Source organism: Pongo abelii, chromosome 12, assembly GCF_028885655.2.
Source record: "Pongo abelii isolate AG06213 chromosome 12, NHGRI_mPonAbe1-v2.0_pri, whole genome shotgun sequence".
Lineage (NCBI taxonomy): Eukaryota > Metazoa > Chordata > Mammalia > Primates > Hominidae > Pongo > Pongo abelii.
The window spans coordinates 44,078,573-44,084,864 of NC_071997.2; the positions used below are offsets into that span (position 1 = coordinate 44,078,573).

General features: G+C 43.2%; 1 pseudogene; it reads left to right on the top strand.

Annotated features, from left to right (window-relative positions):
• Positions 1-238: 238 nt before the first annotated feature.
• On the top strand, positions 239-1,038 carry LOC112131991 (immunoglobulin kappa variable 2-28-like; annotated as a pseudogene).
• Positions 1,039-6,292: the final 5,254 nt, after the last annotated feature.

The window sequence follows — 6,292 nt, forward strand, 5'->3', positions numbered from 1 at the left end:
GCCACTCAGGCAACACAGATTTTTCCTGTATTGATTTCCTTAAAACATAAAATATATTTATGTCATTTTGCTCACGAGAGAGGCCCCCAACTTCTCCTTGGCTCTTTCCACCCCACTGCACCCACCAGGGGATTTGCATACTGTCCCCTAGGGAGGACCTTCCCTTGTGAGTCTGAGATAAAAGCTCAGCTCTAACCTTGCCTTGACTGATCAAGACTCCTCAGTTCACCTTCTCACAATGAGGTTCCCTGCTCAACTCCCAGGGCTGCTAATTATCTGGGTCACTGGTAAGGGCAGAAGGGAAATAAGGGAGGATAACGGGGTGGGAGTGTGAACTCTGGGGGACCCACTGCCTCCCATGTGTATTCTGTCCTCCTGTTAGATGTGTTTTCTCCTCCAGGATGGGGCATGTGATGCCTAGATCTGTGAGAGTGAGGAAGATTCCAGAAGGAGCAAGGACATGTACTTTAGTGAGAGCTGTGACATAGAAAGAGGGGGATGGGGTAGGTGACTTCTAGAGGCCCCTTTGTGCCTTGCAAATCTTGGTTCTTTTTATACCTGTATGTTTTGGGAGTATTAACCAAAATCACACGCAAAAAATAATTGAGCAAAACATAAATAACAGACAAAAAATGATTTAAATGACTCACAATGTTTGTACATAACCTTGCACTTCTCTCTTATTATTTCAGGATCCGATGGAGATGCTGTGATGACCCAGCCTCCACTCTCCCTGCCCATCATCCCTGGAGAGCCGGCATCCATGTCATGCAGGTCCAGTCACAGCCCCCTTCACAGTAATGGATACACCTATTTGAATTGGGACCTACAGAAGCCAGGCCAGCCTCCACAGCTCCCAGTTTATTTGGTTTCCAACTGGGACCCTGGAGTCCCAGACACATTCAGTGGAGGGAGTCGCAGACAGATTTCACGCTTAAAATCAGCAGGGTGGAGGCTGAGGATGTTGGGGTTTATTATTACCAGCAAAATACATTCTTTAGATTTGGTTTAGCAGTTTCTAGAGTACTTGTACATTGATAAGGTTTGGTGATATTAAAACACTCTTTCCCTCCCCTCCTTCACCTCCCCCCACCACTTTTCATAAGGCAGACCGCTAACCAGGACAGCACCAGGCACTGTATTTTTTCCTACTTTTATCAGGAAGAACCCAAATAAAAATCTTCACAGTCTAGATTTTTAAATTACTAGATATGTTGTGGCAAATGTATACAAAAATAAAGACCTAGTGCCAAAAGTCTTTGCACAGTCTCAGCCACAGCATATTGAAGTAAAAAAGTAGTTTTCTGAACTCTAAGGCTGGGTTTCAACAATAAGGACCAAATTTGAAAGAATAAAGAAACATATGTATGCCATCTGAAATGGAATCTGGTTCAATACAAGATAATATACAAGCTAACTTTTTACCCCTTGAAAAATAACCATCTGAAGACTTTGAACTGAGGGCAGTAAGTGAGAGACTTGTGGGTTGTGTTCGAGATTTGAACCTAGATGGAAGTTCTCATGTATTTCTTGGGAAGAATCACAGAGTTGAGAGACCCCTGCCTGGCATTCAAGACTGGGCCCTGATGCCACTGCAAGCTCATGAGAAAGTGCTGCATCTCACTAAGCTCTAGGTCATTAGCGACTCAAAGGTTAGGGAGGTTTGTGTCCAAATATACTTTAGGTCATTTCAAACTTTCAAGTTCAACCCAGCAGGCCATAGATGAGCCTCCAAAAGTTGATTCTGCTTCCATCATTTACCTAGGAATGATTTGAGAAAGAAATTATAATATCCTGTATGTGTATTAGGCAGTAATAAGTTGAGTATATCTGCTGTATAATAAACTTGCATATTTCACAAGTTAATATAAGAAAAAACTATAATTAAACTGATTAATTCAAATGAAAGCATGAATCAAGAAAATTGGAGGAAACAAGAAGGTAGGTTTAACCTTAACTTTACAAATAATTGCATTATAAATAAACAAATTTTTCCAAGTAAATCATAAAATTATCAGACAGGATTAAAATCAAAGATGTATGCCACTCATTAAATACACACCATAGTAGGAATATAGAATGGCTTTAAAAATGAAAGGATGAAACGCACATATCATGCAAGAACTGAGCAAAAGAAACTAGATTGGGATTTTAATGCAAGAGACAAAATGGATATTTCATTAAAATTCTAAATCTGCCTGAGTCCTGTATTAGTACGTTTTCACCCTACTGATAAAGACATACCTGAGACTGGGCAATTTACAAAAAAAAAGAGATTTAATGGTCTTACAATTCCACATGGCTGGGGAGGCCTTACAAACATGGTAGAAGAAGCAGCAAGTCACATCTTACGTGGATGGTCTCAGGCAAAGAGAGAGAGCTTGTGCAGGAGAACTCCTCTTTATGAAACCATCAGATCTCATGAGACTTATTCATTATCTTGAGAACAGCATGGAGAAGAACTGCCCCAAAGATACAATTACCAACCACCAAGTCCCTCCTACAACTTGTAGGAATTCAAGATGAGATTTGGCTGTGACACAGCCAAACCATATAATTCCACCCCTGGCCCCTCACAAATATCATGTCCTCACATTTCAAAACCAATCATGCCTTTCCTGCAGTCCCCCACAATCTTAGCTCATCTCAACATTAACTCAAATGTCCACAGTCCAAAGTCTTATCTGAGACAAGGCAAGTCCTTTCTGCCTATGAGCCTGTGAAACCAAAAGCAAGTTAGTTACTTCCTAGACAATGCGGGTACAGGCATTGGGTAAATGTAGCCATTTCAAATGGGAGAAATTGGCCAAAAAAAAAAGGGGCTACAGACCCCAGGCAATCTGAAATCCAGCAGGGCAGTTAAATCTTAAAGTACCAAAATGATTGCCTTTGATTCCATGTCTCATTTCCAGGTCACACTGATGTAAGAGGTGGGTTCCCACGGTCTTGAGTAACTGTGCCCCTGTGGCTTTCCAAGGTACAGTCTCCCTCCTGGCTGCTTACAAGGGCTGGCACTGGATGTTTGCGGCTTTTCCAGGTGAATAGTGCAAACTATCAGTGGATCTACCATTCTGGAGTCTGGAGGACAGTGACCCTCTTCTCATAGCTCCACTAAGCAGTATCCCAGTAAGGACTCTGTGTGGGGGCTCCAACCCCACATTTTTCTTTTGCACTGGCCTAGCAGAAGCTATTCATGAGCACCCCACCCCTGTCACAAACTTTGGCCTGGGCACCCAGGTGTTTCCATACATCCTCTGAAATCTAGGTGGAGGTTCCCAAACCCAAATTCTTGACTTCTGGGCACTTGCAGCTCAACACCACATGGAAGCTGCCAAGGCTTGGGGTTTGCACCCTCTGAAGCCACAGCCTGAGCTCCACATTGGCCCCTTGTGCCATGGCTGGAACAACTGGGACACAGGCCACCAAGTCCTTAGACTGCACACAGCATGAGAACCCTGGGCCTGGCCCACATAATTACTTTTTCCTCCTAGGCCTCTGGGCCTGTGATGGGAGCGGCTGCCGTGAAGACTTCTGACATGCCCTGGAGACATTTTCCCCATTGTCTTGGGGATTAACATTGGGCTCCTCGTTACTTATGAAAATTTCTGCAGCTGGCTTGAATTTCTCAGAAAATGGGATTTTCTTTTCTATCACATTGTCAGGCTGCAAATTTTCTGGATATTTAGGCTCTGCTTCTCTTATAAAACTAAATGCCTTTAACAGCACCCAAATCATCTCTTGAATGCTTTACTGCTTAGAAATTTCTCCCACCAGATACCCTAAATCATCTCTCTCAAATTCAAAGTTCCACAAATCTCGAGGACCAGGGCAAAATGCCACCAATCTCTTTGCTAAAACATAACAAGAATAACCTTAGCTCCAGCTCCCAACAAGTTCCTCATCTTCATCTGAGACCACCTCAGCCTCAATTTCATTGTCAATACCATTATCAGCATTTTGGCCAAAGCCATTCAACAAGTCTTTAGGGAGTTTCAAACTTGCCCACATTTTTCTGTCTTCTTCTGAGCCCTCCAAACTGTTCCAAGCTCTGCCTGTTACCCAGTTCCAAAGTCACTTCAACATTTTTGGGTATCTTTTCAATGTTTCCCCACTCTCCTGGTGCCAATTTACAGTATTAGTCCATTTACACACTGCTGATAAAGACATATCCAAGACTAGGCAATTTACAAAAAAAGAGGTTTAATGGACTTACAGTTCCACATGGCTGGAGAGGCCTCACAGTCATGACAGAAGGCAAGGAGGAGCACATCGAATCTTACCTGGATGGCAGAAGGCAAAGAGAGAGAGCTTGTGTAGAAGAACACCTCTTCATAAAACCATCAGAACTCAAGAGACTTATTCACTATCATGAGAACAACATAGGGAAGACTTGCCCTGGGTATTACAAACAATATCACGTGGTGGGGTACACTCCCCACGATATTGGGAGTAATATCATCCTCTCCCCCACTGGATATTGTGAACAATATCACAAGATGGGGCTACATCACTTGCAATATTGTGAGTAATATCATCCTCCCCCCCCCAGGTATTATGAACAATATCAAAGTGGGGGATACACCACACGTGATATTGGGAGTAATATCATCCTCTCCTCACCAGGTATTACGAACAATATTACATGGTGGGGGTACAACGCCTGAGATGTTGGGAGTAATATCATCTTCTCCCCCTCTGGGAATTATGAATAATATTATGGGGGAAGAGGAGTACACTGCCTGCTATACTGAGAGTAATATCATCCTCTCCCCCTTAGACATTATGAACAATATCATGTGTACATCCCCCACAATATTGGAAGTAATAACACACACTGCCCCCCTGGATATTACAAACATTATCACAGGGGGTGTAAAGAAAAAGTGTTTACAGTACCGAAAGTAATATTATCTCCAATCGCCCCCTGAATATTACAAACAATATCACAGAAGGGTGTACACTACTTACGATATTGAGAGTAATATTATCCCCTCCCCCACTGGATATTACAAACAATACCAGAGAAGGGTGTGCACCCCCTGCAATATTGGGAGTAATATTATCATCTCCCCCCGGTTATTCTGAACAATATCCCAGGGGGGTGTACACCCACGATGATACTGGGAGTAATATCATCCTCTTCCCCCCTAAATATTATAAGCAATATCACAGGGGGGTGTACCACCCATACTGAGAGTAATATCATCCTCTCCCACCCTGAATAATACAAACAATATCACCGGGGACAATAAGCCCCTGCGACACTGGGGGTTACATCATCCATTCCCCACTTGTATATTATGGTCAATATCACAGGGGGGTGTACACCCCCCATGATACTGGGAATAATATAATCCTCTACCCCCATGGATATGACAAACAATATCATCGGGGACTGTACACCCACGGCGATACTGGGAGTAATATCATCCTCTCCCTGCTGGATATTATGAACAATATCACAGAGGGGTGTACACACAAGATGTTTGCGATGTTGAAAGTAATATCGAAGAGTTAATCGGTGCAGCACACCAACATGGCACATGTATACATATGTAACAAACCTGCACGCTGTGCATATGTACCCTAAAACTTAAAGTATAATAATAATTTAAAAAAAGAAAATATCATCTCCAATCTCCTCTTGGATATTATTAACAGCATCATAGAAAGGTGTACACCTCTGGAGATGTTGAGAGTAATATCATCCTCTCCCCCCCTTTATATTACCAACAATATCACAGAGGTGTGTACACCCCCCACGACATTGAGAGTAATATCATCCTCTCCACCCCAGGATATTAGGAATATCTCAGGGGGGTGTACACCCCCAGCTATATTGGGAGTAATATTATCCTCTTTCCCCCTAAATATCACGAACAAGGTTACAGGGGGTTTACAACCTCCGCCATACTGGGAGTAATATCATCCTCTCCCCCACCCTGGATACTGTGAACAATATCACAGAGGGGTGTACACCACCCCCCGATATTGGGAAGAATATCATCCACTCCTCCCCCCCCGGATATCATGAAAAATATCACAGGCAGGTGTACACACAAGGTTTGTACGATATTGAAAGTAATATAATCTCCAATCCCTCAAGGATATTATGAACAATATCACGGGGGCTGTATACCCCCCGCGATATTGGGAGTAGCATCACCCTCTCCCCCCTGGATATTACAAACAATATCATAGGCGGGTGTACACCCCCCGCGATATTGGAAGTCGTATCATCCTCTCCCTCCCTGGATATCACGAACAATATCACAGAGGGGTGTACACCCCC